Here is a 16,443-nt window from a genome sequence, read left to right as displayed (position 1 = left end):
CATAAACGGTAAGTGTGCACTGCTGCACTGATACCTTAGGGGAAAGACTGTTGCAAGTGGGGCATGTAGTATCATTTTCGAATACAACCCCAAAAGAATAGGTGTCAAAAAAATTTATCAGCATAATAGGTATACATAATCCACAATTCACCTCGCCGCAATTTTTTCGGGTACAAATGCTAAAACATCCATCGATACTCTTGCTTGAACGAAAACATCTCGTTTTCGAGTTTTCAGCCGAGGGCCAGGGGGGCGAGGAACATCCCAGGTCATCTTTTTGTAAGATTTGTTTTCATTGCTATTTAAATTATTATTTCTTATAATAATTATTTTTACGTATATTGTACTTTGTAGCCCATTAAATATATTATAATATTAGTTGAGTATTCATGAAATTAGATTGTTAGAAAAATTAAGGGGGCACAACAATTTTTATTAAAGAGACTCGCAGTTACAAAAAGCTGGAAACTACTGCCTCATGGCATTTATTGGTAATAGTTGGATTTTTTTAACTGTTCACCTTAAGCGACTTGTCATATCACCCTGAATAATCCTAATATTCTTCCTAATTAAATAGAATAAATTATTGTTATGTGTTAAATCATCATAAACTTATCAACTTTGTACAATATGTTTCATAATATCCTTTTTAATCAATTCAGGATATCGTGTCTCTTATGCCGGAAACCGGATATAATCTATTGTGTTCCGTTGAATCATATGATTTTTTTTGTTTCTCGATGTCTCTAAAATGTTAGTTGCAATAAAACCTCTCCATTTTGTCTTGATATTGTCACATATCCTGTTCATGATATTTCATAAAGGCGGCTTGACATAATAACATACAACGTGCAAGAAATTGCATGCAAGTCTCTGTAAACAGTAAAAATAAACAAATTCCTAACCTCAAATTTTATCTAAAGTCTTACGAAAGTCAGCTCTTAAGCCGAAAGTAACCAGATTGCAACTTGCAAGCAACAAAAATGACACAAAACCGATAATGTTAAGATCTTGCTTGAAATAATCAAATGAACTTGATGTGCGCATGATTTGGATCAAGAAATATTGCGTCTTGCATTGCATTGCACGTTGTATTGCATCATGTCAAGCGGCCTTAATAAAAGTTTGAATTTAGCAGTAGCATTAGTTCAAACAAAATTCAATATATTCAATATATTATATCATATATATTTATATACATATAAAAAAATTCCAAATTAAAATCCATTTTCCTTTTATTCATATGAAATATATTTAAACTAGATTAGTGATTTAATATGCCATTGATTCGAATGAGTTCATTTTATTAATATTGCATAACTGGTCATGCATTTTTATTGACAAACGTATACATGAAATGTGAAATAAAATGAACGCAATCAATTTTTTTTAATTTCATTTATGTGGTTAAATTTTCACAATTTTGTATTTAACTAGCGTAAAAAATGTGGAGTCTACTAATGCTTCTATCTCACTTTAAAATATAAGCAAAACTTTGAATACATGATTGGAAGGCCTTTTTTGACATAGTTGAAATTATCAATTATATAAAAAAACAATAAAAGTGAAGTAAAATGAAGTATAGTGGTGATTAATATCTTTCTTCTGTGGTAACCGTTTAATCTATCAGTGGAATTATTACAAATAAACTTCTACAAGGCGATTTTTTTTAAAATGTCGTAGAACATCTAAGCTTTTTTAGTACGAGCCGCTTCTGTCTATAGCCTCTTTGCAAATTCAGCATATATAATTCCTGTTTGTGTCCATATAGCGATCACACATGTAACGTGGGTTCGAGATAAAATCTTTCTAAGCGAGCTTGAGCCGTGACGAGCTTCGTGTAGAAAATTAGACGCAGAGTGATCAGAAAATTGTAGAATCCTCATTTAATTGGAGTAAATTGTACATTGAGTAATTTTGAATTCAGAAAATACCCTCAGACTTACATGAATATAATGCATAAGTTGATAATAAATTTGATCTGCTCAAATATTACTATGCTTCTTCTGATAGATGAAACTACTATGACTTTTTTAAATACACGTTCATTGTTCATTTTCCCCTGTACATCCACTACGGTTTAATAAACATAATATGCTAGCCTTCCATGAATAACTAAACGAACAGTTTCCACAAACACGTTAATAGCAAAAGAAAACAAATTCCCGAAGTTATTCAGTGGCTAAAACAGCTCAATTATTCTAAGTTATGTAATTATTCAGTAGAGAGCTACAACTTAGACCGTATCTACTCTAAAAATTTAAATCCCGCAAGCTGAATAAACTACTCGAATAAACCCGATTTCACTTTTTGGTTAACTTTCCGCGGCGTGGAATTTTAAATTCGAAAACTTTGGGGTCCGTTTTGTTTTCTCGTGTACCTGCTGTTTTCTAAAAGTAACATTTCTGAAGTTTTTGAGAGCTTCGGTTTCCCTATCTCCGTACTTTTGAATTAGGCTCGAGATAATGAGGGTAACGGTTTTATAATGCTGTTATCTTTTCAGAACTGAGTGCTGACTCTCATCAGGTTGGTTTCTCCTATAACGAACTCAAAGCACAGCCCACATCAATAAATATTTATGTTGTAAATTACGATTGACACTCACTTTATTCATTTTTGTGAAAATATTTAGTCCGGTGAATCTAAGAAAATCCCAACTGATTTCAATGATTCTCTAATGAATATTTTTGCCGTTTGCCTAATTCGTAACCACTTTTCTCCAATTTTAGAAAGATCGTTGCACGGCTATGCACTTAGGTTCGCGGAGTACGACCATCACCTGCCTACTCCACGTTCAGAATTAGTAGAGTGCTCAATATTTTACAATGCAAAAAATGCACAATTACTTGCCACTTGAAATCAAATCCATTCAATCTTTTCCCGCATTTCGCAATAATTTGAGGGCATATTTACTGGAAAGTGCCTTCTACTTCTACTACATAAACGACTATTCTAAAAATAATATTTAATTCCGGACATGCTGTGTACTGATTTAATTTTTACTATGGACTTATATACGACTTAAATACTAATTATTTCTTTTCACTATTACCTATAAATTTGTTAATTATTTTTATATGTTTGTTTTTTAATTTTTACAAGATTTTGGTTTACAAATTGTAATAATTTTTTGACAATAAAGCATTTCTCTCAGTAACTTCGATAATGCTCTCTTGCAGATTTTAATTTTATCAGTTTGTTTTAAAACATAGAATTGAATATCATTTTGCCTCTGTGTACCATTTTCTTTCCGAGGACGCCACTGTTTTATGGTTAACTGATCATTAAGTTTTTAAAATGCCAAAGTCAATATAATCTTGGTCGAAATTCGCAAAATATTACTCCATCCATCTGCAATAAATAAACAATATGTTAGGTTTATGTAGGCCCCGATAAAAAAAACTTAAATTAAATTAAGGTTTATGGTAAACTTGCCTGCAATTTTCACCGATAGATCTCGGAGCTATTTGTTTTCTTCGATAATTAGTATATGCCTATTAACTTTAGAATTTTTTATACTTTACAGGATTCAGTTTCACTGAAAGACATTTTTCGAGCTAAAGTTACTTTTCTTACAAATAATTTATTGAAAGAAAATTGAACTTGGAATATGAGATTAATGGCGATGGTTTACAAAACAAAACAAATATAAAAACGTCCAGCTCAGTCATAAACTTCTCCTGCCATCTAGTAGTGCATGCAAAAACTTCATAAGTCACCGACTAATGTTGTTTATGCAATGAACGTCTTTCACGCAGTATTATTAAAATAGGAAGGAATTTATTGACTTAGTGGTTTTTACCCAAAATACGTATCTCCATCTAAGAAACCATTTTCAGCACAAAAAACGCATTTTGGCAATAAATGTGACCTAAGAGGTTTTTGAAATGAGATTTTTATCGTTTAGAAGAGTCGTTTCACCTATTCTGAGAGACAGTACATATAGGAAATGTCTAATATTGATTAATTATTAATTCATATCATCAAATTGAAATTTGAATATAAATTTTATGTAATAACTACGCATTAGAACAGATAACAATCAAAACACCAACACAACGCACATATTTGTCACGAAAATTATAAAATTGGGATTCAAACAACAATTTGCGCTGCAAATATCTTCGTCACACTCAAAATTATGAATCTGGATCAGGGTTATCACCAACGAACACGTAAATTAGATAAAAATGTAAAATTATGAAATCAGTTTCATATACCGGATTCGATGAAGAATAAACCATTGGAATGAATTGATCTTTAGACGTTTCTGTCTTTTTCAAACAGGATATTTTTCCCATTCCAGTTTCTTCTATAGAAAAAAATTGATAATAACCTAATTGCATCCTATGCAAAAAGAAGCATCATCTAGATAGAGACATCGCGCAAAACTCGCTTTCGTAAATAAACGCATAAGAGATAATTCATAAAAAGCAGCGGTGACGGGTGTGTAGGGGAGTGGGGAAAAAAGAACGTGATTTTGCGGTAGTGAGAGTTGATATTATAGGAAAGTGGTTTCATGTATACTTCTCTTCTTCTAGATTTAGACAACTCGCGAAGGAGATATCAAGATATACCGAGATATACGTACCCGAGGTTGTTCGAAAGTATGCTACAAAAAAAATGTTAAAGTGCGCCGCAGGACGTTGAAAAGTGCAAGTGATTGTGAAAATATCTTTGGAATTCTCTTTTGAACTAGAGAAAACGTACGAAATAAGTATTTTTTTTTAATTTCGTTTATAACTTAATGGAAATAATCAACATATCAACAGAAATATAATTTATTGGGTAAATTTTCTGAATATATATTAAACTAGCTCAAAGGATACACTTCGAAAAATATATCAAAGAAAGTATGCAGCCAGTTAGTAGGTTAATCATTGGAGAACGCGTTTACGAAATTTTTTATTGTTAATTTCAAGTATTGTCACTAGGTTCAATGGTGGAATATTTTTTATTATGTATAGTAAAGATACACTCCCATATTTTTATTATCGTAAGGGTTTTCCTCTATCACTTATACAGCAGGTTTCTTTCTAGTTTAATTTAAGACGGCAAATTCAGACTGCAGAATTGTAGCATGAAATTTTCATTATTTCTTTGCCGTTTTCATTAGTTAATGAATTTCTATTTTTTTTTCTTTTTTCAATACTCATTCGAATATATAATGTGTATGATGTTACTATTAATGCTATAGCTATTACGCCAGCAGGGATCTTTTTATATGTTTACATAATTCATAATTCAATATGCTTTTCCACCTTTTTTAATGACAAGCATTATTCCGGTATATTGTGTGATACTTTTCCGTTTGTGAATACAGTTACATCTTGTAGTTTTTGTAGGTTTCTGTTTTAGTGTTACTGTTTGTAGTAGCTAACACCTTATTCTTATCTCGATAAATATTCTAGAGTTTTTTGTGACATCTTCTAGAAAAATTTGATTAAGTGTTTTCACTGAAAAAGAATGTTATTTGTTGTCTCTATCATTGGATATTGCTGGAATTGTCCTTTATAGGATATGATTTCTTGTTCAGAAGTGGTGTTTTGTTTCAATCATTGCTTAATAGTATACAGTAGTTTTTACCATTCCTCTTCACCCTCCTGGTTATACTATAACTCAAATTATGTACAAGTTCGGCTATAGATACCAGTGTTCGGTCAGTATACTCCTTGGTGTTAATCTGTTGAAGTTTTAGATTAATGTTCGAAATCAAATGAATAGAGACGAGGATTTTTATTGTTCTAAATAAATTACGGAATCCAGTTGTATTTTCAGTATTAGTTTATTTCTGTTTTTATAGTTTTGTTTTGATTATATTCCTATATTTGTTTAGATTGTTGTGCATCAATCAAATCATAGATTTCTAAGCTCCATGATATCAAGGGTTTTGTACTTGAATGTTGTCTTCTTTGTATGTGTACTATTTGTTGCTTCCGGATTCCATCCCTGTAATAATTGTTAATTCTTCTATCATTTTTAGAAACCATTGCATATATACTTTGTTGATGAGGAACAATAAAATCTATTTAGTGAGTTGTTTTTTGTGTGTTCTATTTATTGTTGATTGATCTTGAATTCATAGAACGTAGTGGATTGAGGTACATAAAAGTTAAATAATATCCTAGAAACATTCATTCGTGCAAATTCTTGCTGTTCATTGATTAAGTATACTGTTCTTTTCCATGTTCCACGAGATATAAGTATGTGTTTGTCTATTTTTTAAATTCTCATTGTTTGCATTAGCTTTGTATGAAGTCAAATATATCTTTGTCTTTTTAGTGGTTGTTTTGTTGCTTTTTCATCTATTTCATCCTACGATAATCCTACTTTTTTTTTTTGATAGTATGATGGCTGTCATAATTTCAAATAGTGTGCGTAAATACGTGATGGAAGGATTCTTGGTTATTAGGTATACTTGTTCATCGGTGGTGATGATGTGGTATAATTTTATTCCATTTATTTTGATATTTATTTCAGTTACTTTCAGAAGTTCTCCGTTGCCTGTGTGCTGAGTGGATTTATTTGTATCACTTCCTTCCTTTCAAAGCTTCGATCAGAAGTTTCACCATCTCTGTTGAACTGAGTGTTCTGTATTTTTCTGTCGTTTCCTTCTCCATATCTTCTTAGTTGCTTGGTGTAAACTTTTTTGTATCCAGGATCGATATTTGCGATTTGTAATTGTGCTTAAAAATACTTGTAATCGATGAAGCGTACGATTTTTATAGTATTTTCTAGTACTCTGCCATGTAGGTTTTTCTGCACACTGCACCGGTAGCTTCTAGTTCTGTTTATTGTTCATTTTCACTACGAAAAATAGCGGTGCCAGATTTGACAAGACCGTGTCGTTCTTCTAGTCTTGCTTCGGTGTGTGCTTGTCTTGCTTTGGTTAGGTTAGGTTAGGTTACGTTAGGTTACATTAGGTTACGTTAGGTTACGGTAGGTTATGTTAGGTTACGGTAGGTTACGTTCGGTTACGTTAAGTTAGGTTAGGTTAGGCTAGGTGAGGTTAGGTTAAGTTAAGTTAAGTTTGGTTTGGTTTGGTTAGGTTAGGTAAGGTTAGGTTAGATTAGGTTAGGTTAGGTTAGGTTTGACAATTTGTTGTCCTCCCGGCGTACGACACTCCCGAGGATTTAGGAGGGTGGTTTAGTGGGTGAGAGTCCCACACAAACTCACAGCATTTGCATCCGCCCGTTGTGAGGACAAAAAAAAAGGTTAGGTGAAGTTAGGCTAGGTACGATATACGAGGGCGGTGTAAATATGAACCAAAATAAACGCAAGAAAAATTTAATGTCTGCACTGGATGCTAGAATAGTCTGTTATAGAGCATAGAGAACAGCCGGGACCACGTAACCTCGCTTTTTTTTTCAGTGTACTAATAGTTATGAGCGATTCAAGGATAAATGCGTCTCAAAGACCCAAGTGCCCTCAGGACAAGATTCACCGATTAGAGCGTCAGCCAGATGGGTGCCTGGATTTCTGAATTTTGAGTAGCAATTGTGGTCGATTTTCTGACTAAACAACGAACTTTGAATGAGCAACATTATAGGAACAACAGTGAAACCTATCTAACGATCAAAATGACGCGATATTCCAATACTTAGTGCGATATTGCTGTAAAACATTGCCAGACCGCATTCATCTCGGCTTACGATAGAAAAGTTGAACGCATTGGCTTGGGAAACCCTAGAACACCCTCCCTATATTCCCGAGGACTTCGTGCGCGAATGGTAGCGAGACAAGCCGTGAGATTTTTAGGAAATAGGCATCCTAAAGCTTCCGGAGAGGTAGCGAGAATATAGAGAATGTGACGGAGACTATCTAGAAAAACTGTGAAGAATTTCAGCTCTGTACCTTAATGATAAAACCTTTTATAGCAAAATTCAGGTTTATGGTCTAACCACCCTCTGGTTCTTATATTTATTGGAATATCAATATATCTTTCATTAGTGTATTGGATAGTTGCTGTGGTTACTGGAACAGAAGTCTATTTTGTACGTTATTATTGATATTTAATTATTCGTTAAGTAATTTATTTCCTCTGGTCTGCTAGTTTCTGTGCTAGATCTGTGTTACTTTTTAGTACCACCATATGATACTGTAGTTCATTTTATTTTCCACGCCATACACCGTCTTGGTTTTCCGGCTTTTGTGATCATCATTGCCTTTGACCGTTGAAAAGGCTGTTGCTATGAACTCTTATTCTTATTAGAATCATCATTATTATTGCCATTATTAACATTATACAACAAATCTAAACTCAATTTTATTTCTTGCATAAAATATCGATTGAATTCCAAAGCCATTTGAATGAACTCTTACATTATTTTGAATAGAAATCAGCTCTATTGTGTTCAAGATATATTTAAGACATCATCGAATTGATTTTCATATTTTTTCTTATCTTTATATATCAGTCATCAATTATTTGATTTTTTTTTCTATTCCATTAAGATAAGTTTTGCTTGAATGATCATTTCTGTGCAATTTATCAGCAATTTAAATCTCTCCAATTTATGTAAACATTATTATTACTGCCAAGAACGACTCTTAAGTATCCCGCTATAAGAAATATCCATTATCTGATTTTCAATTAGATATTCATGTCACATCTGGGAAAACGGCAAAATTTACTTCTTCGTGCGCACTTAACTAGTTTTTGCTAAAAATAATAACATACCTTGAGAAAGAACATTTTGTATTCAGTTTTGGCAAACATCTCAAGCATTTCGTGCAAGCGAGATAATACTCAAGTAATTTACTTCAATTAAATTTTATTTTATACGAGGTTGAGATGATATCAGGTGACAAGGCTTCAAATGAGAAGCAGTTTTGATATGTTGTCAGCGTAAAACTGTTCGACGGAGGGCATTTTAGAAAAATGCTGTTTAAGTTAGAGTTTATGTGAAATTAAAGAAGCTGCTTCTGCCACTACTGTATCAGAAGCTTCATCGTAAAACGAGGATGATCCTAGAAGTACCTGGCCAATATTCGAAAGTACGCCATCTATACAACATATGTTTCAAGTTAGGAGACATCACGTTGTTTGGTATTTGTTTGACAGCCATCGATACTGAACGTTTTCAGTGAATTTGTAAATTTATTATCGTTATGTGATACAATACTTTCATTTTAAGGGCCTCAGTTCAACCAATAGAAAAACTGAACTGGATTCTTATGTGGGTGAGACTGCTCTTTCGTTTTCAACAGCGTTATCAACAGCGATGCGAGCTAGTAATCATAGTAGGCATTTCAAAAAGTGAGGTTACATCGCATATCAACTGAAAATATTTGGACATGAGAAAGCTGTGCATAAAATGAGTGCCGCAGTTGCTCACAATTGAACATAAACAACGTTGTGAAGATATTTCCATCAAGTGTTTGGCAATGTTTTACAGAAATAAAGATGAATTTTCGTGCCGTTCCTTAACTATAAATGAAATCTGGGTCCATCATTTCACACACGACACAGAAAAATAATCAAAACAATAGACTGAAAAGGGAGAATCGCCTCCAAACAAGGGAAAGACCTTTCATCTGCAAACAAAGTTATTGCAGTGTTTTTTGGGATGCCCGTGGGATAATTTCCATTTACTATCTTGAAAAAGGAAAAACTATCAACGGCGAGTATTATGTGAACTTATTGCAACGTTTAAGCGAAGAAATTAAACAAAACCGGCTGTATTTGTTTAAGAAGAAACTGTTGTCTCATTCGACAATACACCAGCTCACACAACCGTTATTGCAATGGCCAAAATTAAAAATTGAAGTTTGAGCTGCCACCTATGCACCCTATTCGTCAGATTTAGCCCCCTCGGATTATTTTCTGTTCCTAGATCTGAAAAAACGGCTTAGTGGTCAAAGATTTTCCAAGGTCCAGGTACTTCTGGAACCTTCCTCGTATAATAAAATGAAACGCATTCAACAGTTGTCAAGAAATATTCATCGAAATATTGTTAGAAATACTTGATAATTTAATCTATAAATAAAAAATATTTTACAATAACATGATTTCAAAGCAATGGTTAGGACCATTGATATTATTACACTGAATACCATTATTATATAGTAAGTCAAACTATGAAATGGTAAAATATAATGAATGTTAGTCGAATGGAGTAATTGCAATATAATTATTTTCGTCTTGAACAATTTGTACAAAGATTACGAAAAGTTACAAAGCTCACAACGATAAATTACACGAGAAATTCAAAATTCCATAATTAAAAATAAATTTAAATATAACGTTTACTCTTCACAATAAAATCGAAAAATACAAACGAATTTATTACATAATATTGTCTCCTATTAGCTCAATACACTTCCGCCAGAGTTGCTCCACTTTCTTTAACTCGTCTGGAAAATAGGTTTCTTCGAGGTTCAAAATAACTCTCATATATTTATACTAAATTTCTATACCAACGAACTTCCTTCCTTTTAGCAAAAAATTATTCCAGGAGGAAAGCCTCTTCGGTGAGAAATTTCACATTCAAAACTACTAAACTATAAAGTGGGTTGTGAGGAATGGACCCTTGGTCCCTATGTAAACTCTTCTTCCATTTAACATTTTCACTGTTTCCAAATGCATCGAAACATTTCATATTTATTTTATGATTATGACAGGCAGTGTTCCTTGCAAAACCCTATTTATCTGTACATCCATATTTTGAATAAGCTAAGTGCTATTTAAGTCGGAGAATAACGGACCTCTTAGTCTGTCCAACATAATTCCTGACACAATAATTACAGTTAATTTCAAAAATACCACTCTTTTCCAAATATGATATTTTTCCTTCTGATTACAACATCTCTGTTTCTCGCGTCAAATTTCTGATTTCCAATTCATTGATAACATTTAACTTAGGTAGTATTTTTAGTGAACATATCACATTGCACTATTGCCCTTCGGATTTTGTTAATGTTGCCACTGCTGTCGAAATTAGAAATATTTATAATCTTATCACGTAAAAAGGTACCTGATATTCTTCTGTAATTGCTCACGTCAAACAAATAATTCTTCTCTTAATCGACGCCAATTTTTAAAGAAATTACTTCATAGTTAAAGTCGTGAAGGTGATATACATTAAGACATCTATGCTTTTCCTGGTTTGTTCTCCAAAAAAAAAGCAGTAAATTCTATTATGGTATATACCTTCAAGGAGATACGATATGCAAGGTTGATTTATATCTAATTGTTTTTATATTCAAATATTCAGTGGTTAGCAATTATTATTAGTATTAAAAATATTTCCTAGCTATACAAGACCTTGATTAACAGATATTTTTATTACAAAATATTAACTTCTAGTACAGAAATTTTAGAAATTTGTTTAACTTTTCACAAGTCATCAAAAAAACCATTATTGTCATTATGGTATTAAGCTTAAGCTTTCGTAGTCAAAAGAAGGGGTGGATGTATATCTTTACCCTTACAGATACCTCGCTTTTCCCTAAAATGTATTTTTTATACTATTGTTTACATTAGCTAGCATTTATCTCTTCATTTCCTTGATAATCCTATAATAGTTGTTCTTTCTTAATGTTTTTATTATTTATTTAAACAGTTTTCAAACGATCGAGTGAATATATACAATCGGTTTATCTTACTTGCGTAATTTATTTGTACAATAAACTATTCCCTAACAATTATTAACTAATTTAATCAACCGTTTGGTTTACTGTTCAGTATCACGATGTGATCAAATTATTTACTGACTTTCTCTGATATCCACCATCATCCTTTCTGGACTCTTCGATTTCTTGGAAATGATTTGCTCTAAATAAACCAAAAGGCCATCATAGAAATTTTATTTATAAAAACAGTCACAACATAATGTAAACAGGCTACAAAAATGCAAAGAAATACCCACTACGAAAAAGAAACATAATGTAAATAGGTAGAAATTCTAAGATAACATATTTTAACAGGACCCGCATCACGGTCTATATCAGTGGATGAGTTCGTACCAATGTCCTATAACTATTCTATAACTTACAATTAATTACAAATAATTTATGTTAAAGAAAATTATGATAAAACTAACAATAATCAGGTAGTTCGAAATATTTTACTATATCATGGGTGTGAAATGTTATTGAAGTACTCATCTAGAGATTCTGGACTCGGCTACTTTGTTGCTGTGTCTATAAACTTCTATTTCAACAATTATTTTCGCAGCATTTCAACTCAAATTACTCTTAAATATTCGCTGAACGTTATGAATCTTTCATTTTGTTAATACTGATTTTCTGATGTGAAAATTAAATCATCAGCTAATAATATGAGAGACTATGAGATAAACATTGATGGTAGAAGAGCACTATATTCGTTTGGCTTCTTTCCTATACATTATTCCATTTCCACTGCCTTGATCATTCATAACATTGGAAAAATAAGCTGTCCAACAACATAATGTAATACAACTTTCAATCTATGCATGTTTGTAGCAGTCAAAGTGTACTATTTCAGGCTGATGGTATCTAAAAATGCCGAGTTATTGGTTCTAACTTCTGTACTTTCGCAGCTACTCAAAATATACAAAATTGCTTTCCCATATCCATGCATTATTTAAATTGGAGGCTCACACTATCAGTTTAATTAAAAAATATCCTAATATGTGCATTAGTATCAAATATACAACAATTTTAATACCTTTTAATACCATAGCTTTCTTTCTAAGGTATTGTTCATATTCAAACGTTCAAAGTAGTAGATCACTTTGCCACTCTTTATTCTATAATAACTTCATATCACGTTGGAAAAAATTATTCTTGCTGTAAATTATCTCCTATAATAAAAAAAGGTTTCGAATTATGTTATTCCATTATAGATTCATATGATATGTTCATATTTCAAACATGAAATGGAACAATCGGAATAGAATAGGTTAAAGACGGAATTTGGTATTGAATTATTATACTCTTTGATCATTAAAATTTATGAGTCGATGAGGATGTATATTTCTCTTTGGTTATTATTTCAGCTCTTATAGTGAAGATGTTCAGGATTTTCCTTCTAGAATCATTGATAATTCGAATTTTAGAACAAGTCATCTGATACGGTATCTGGGTACTATCGTGGTTGTTTCACATGATTTGTTGAATTTTGGATAGATACTTATCCATAATTATAATTATATATTATAATAGTTAGTATGCTGTTTCCTACAAATGTCTCATTTTCCGTATAACTATTCAGATAACGAAATTTTGTGACGGATAGAGAAACAAGTGACAAGAATCGAAAGCCTTTCAAAATGCCTTTCTAGTAATGTACATATCCAAAGATATAAGTAATAACAAAACAGCAATAATATTCTGAAGCGATTCACTAATCACCCACCTCACAATGATAAATATCTCTCGGGGGAAATTGAATTATGCATGTGCACGTGTGATATGTTACCCCAATTTAAATTCGTACAATCGATTCAAAGTAGAAATCATCAGATAGATACCAGGGAAATCTAAAGCTAATAAAAATAGGTCAACTGTGAGAAATCACATCACTTTTATTCATACCTTTAGGCTCTTTTGAAAATGAAGCTTGACTGTTGTCATCAATATGATATGCTCCTCAAGAACCCTCGCCATATAGGGTGTTCCGTTTCTAATTGGGGTTCATTACATTACAGATTTTGACAAGGTATTTGTTATGAGGTAACTATGAGTTATCTTTTTATATGCAGTAATATTAGGTAGAAGGATGTATGATTCTTTCCCAAATACTTTATTTATTCAGTGGAGCTATTTGGACTTTATTAACATTCGGATTTTGAAGACGATAATATCAATGGACGTCCACCTCGCAATCTAATTGTTGTTGTGGTGGTAGTAGTAAATGGTGAGATCTGTTCCCTACTCTACAATTCAAATATTCTATTCAGCAAATTAAGCAAATTATTCAAGAGTTTCAGTATTTTCCAGGGGTATGGTACAAATATGTACAAGGATGGTCTCAGAAGTACCTAGTCTGACCTACAGATAGCGGTAATTGCTTGAGAAAGCCTTAACTCAACCAATATGAAAGCAGGACTAGGATCTACTCTGGGTGAAATTGCTTCCTAGTTATCATCAGTAAAATATTGGCCGTACGATCTGCAAAGACCAGCATCGCCGTGGTCGACCAAATGAGGTGATGACTCAAGAAATGTTGAAGAAAATTCACAAAGTGGTACTGACTGAACGTCGACTGAAAGTGCACGAACTATCAGACATAGTAGGCATTTCAAAAAGTGCGTTACATCCCATATTACCTGAAAATTTGGACATGAGAAAGCTGTGCGCAAGATGGGTGCCGCGTTTGCTCACAATGGATCAAAAATATTGTCCTGAAGATATTTGTATCAAGCGTTTCGCAGAAATAAAGCTGAATTCTCGCGTTGCTCCATAACCAAGGGTGAAAGGTGAGTCCATCACTTCACACCCGAAACAAAAGAACAATCGAAACAATAGACTGAAAAGGGCGAACCGGCTCCAAAGAAGGCATAGACCTTTTCATTTGCGGGCAAGATTATGGCGTCGGTTTTTTGGGATGTGCGTGGGATACTTTTCATTGACTATCTTGAAAAAGAAAAAACCATCAACGGCGAGTATTATGTGAACTTATTGCAACGTTTGAAGGAAGAAGAAGAAGTGTTGCTTCATCAAGACAATGTACCAACTCAGACTGTTATTACAATGGCCAAAATTGATGAATTAAAGTTTAAATTACTACCGCATGCACTCCATTCGCCAAATTCAGCCCTCTCAGACTATTTTCTGTTCGCAGACTTGGAAAATGGCTCGGTGGTCAAAGATTTTCCAACAATAAAGAGGTAAGGTCTGCAGGGTATCGATCTTATTGAACATCGCTGGGAAAAGTTTTTTCTTTGTTGGGCCAGGTACTTCTGAAAGCATCCTCTTATACGATAATTTTGCTGTATTTGATACGAACAAAGCAAATGTGGGAGATAATGGACAGACAATCTTAGTAGTAATAAAATATAAGAATATATTTGATGTATTTGAATCCTTCCATTTTATCCTAGACAGTGACCAGTCTACATTTCCTGGTTCAGAAAAGACCTTTATAGATGATGTTGTATCCATCAGTTATAATTTATCGTCATAAAAATAGCTGTGATGCCTCCACGATAAGTTGTTACTGTGAGATTTTGGGAAGATGTATTGTTTTGTTGGATTCTTTCTATTGAATTAATGACTAATGTGTGCCAAGCAGTAAACAAATTGTTAATTTCACCTTGTCCCTGTTCCAGTTATTATAAGTAATGACAACAATTCTGTTATTATACTCAAATAGAACTGACACAACATTACTACATAAATCGAGAGAAATATGCAACACTGAATAACTAAGTGAATGAATTATATTAATGAAAAAAATATGGAGGTCCATTGCACGAGATCTTTACGTAAAATCACCTTTTACCTGTTACCTGTTCTGTTTACTTTCAATCCTGTTCATACAATAAGAAATATTTTAAACTGAATAGGTTTGAAATTACTTTATTGTACCAAAAATACTTAAAAACAACTATATTGGAAATTCCCAAAGCTGAAATATTGGATTTGTGAGAGTTATATTCACGAAATTAGATGAAAGATTAAAACAAGGAGTATACACGGCAAAAAAATAAGTCTGTAAAAGTCAATTATACACTCATATGGTTCTTTCAGGTAATTGGTAAAAATATCAACCTTTATTCATCAGAAGATTCAAATTTTTGCAATCAATTATTTGAACTTTGCTGGCAAACTAAACATTAACTTTTTTTGAGGTATTTACACCGCCAACCCCAATAAATTTATTTCTGTGTATTGATGCTTGAGTCCGCATCTAAGTCTGCAATATTTTACTATCGTAAAGGATTTATTAGATACTTTGGTGGCACAAACATAAAAATGACAAATCGTTCCCGAAACAGTAATGAAGATGCAAGCAGAAGAGAAACAATGGGAATTGTATCATTTTTTTTTTCAAGTTTAAAATGTTTTATTCATGAGATTTCTAGATGATTTAACCGAATCTCTCCCTATCAGTTTTGGGAACAGACTGGTTGTTATTTAATTTATATCTAACGAAAACATTCGAAAACAACAGGATTGATAATAGATTGCAAATTACCGAAAGTAAAGGAATTTGTTTAGGTTTTTTAATTATTCATTCAATTTACAATAATTAATTCTCTAATTTCTTGTATTTCGCCGTTTGTTGGACAATTCTGTAAGTATATTGTCAAAAGTGAAGAGAAGAAAGATAGAAATAATTTTATCTCTTACAAACTCTTATTTAAAACTATTTCTAGTTTTTGAATGAGAATTAACAGAACAAAAGTGGCGATTATGGATTCAATGTGATAAAAGAAAGTGAATAAAAAAATAAATCAAAGAATATACGAGATACAAAACCCCAATATTTATAGAATCTGATTGAGCTAGGAC

At 32.4% G+C, this 16,443-nt stretch overlaps 1 protein-coding gene across 3 annotated transcripts in view; it reads left to right on the top strand.

Moving 5' to 3' along the window:
* LOC130443193 (GATA zinc finger domain-containing protein 14) overlaps window positions 1-16,443 on the top strand; it is a 200,322-nt gene that overhangs the window by 30,108 nt on the left and 153,771 nt on the right. Inside the window, exon 1 of one of the 3 annotated variants that reach the window (XM_056777708.1) lies at window positions 4,485-4,706. The exons of the other annotated variants lie outside the window; for them this stretch is intronic. The gene's annotated coding sequence lies outside the window, so the exon portion shown is untranslated. Of the gene's footprint in view, window positions 1-4,484; window positions 4,707-16,443 lie in introns of those variants that run through there. 3 annotated transcript variants of the gene reach the window in all.

This window comes from Diorhabda sublineata, chromosome 4 (assembly GCF_026230105.1).
Source record: "Diorhabda sublineata isolate icDioSubl1.1 chromosome 4, icDioSubl1.1, whole genome shotgun sequence".
NCBI lineage: Eukaryota > Metazoa > Arthropoda > Insecta > Coleoptera > Chrysomelidae > Diorhabda > Diorhabda sublineata.
Note: the sequence above shows the minus strand (reverse complement) of the source record. Positions and strands in the feature narration are given on the sequence as shown.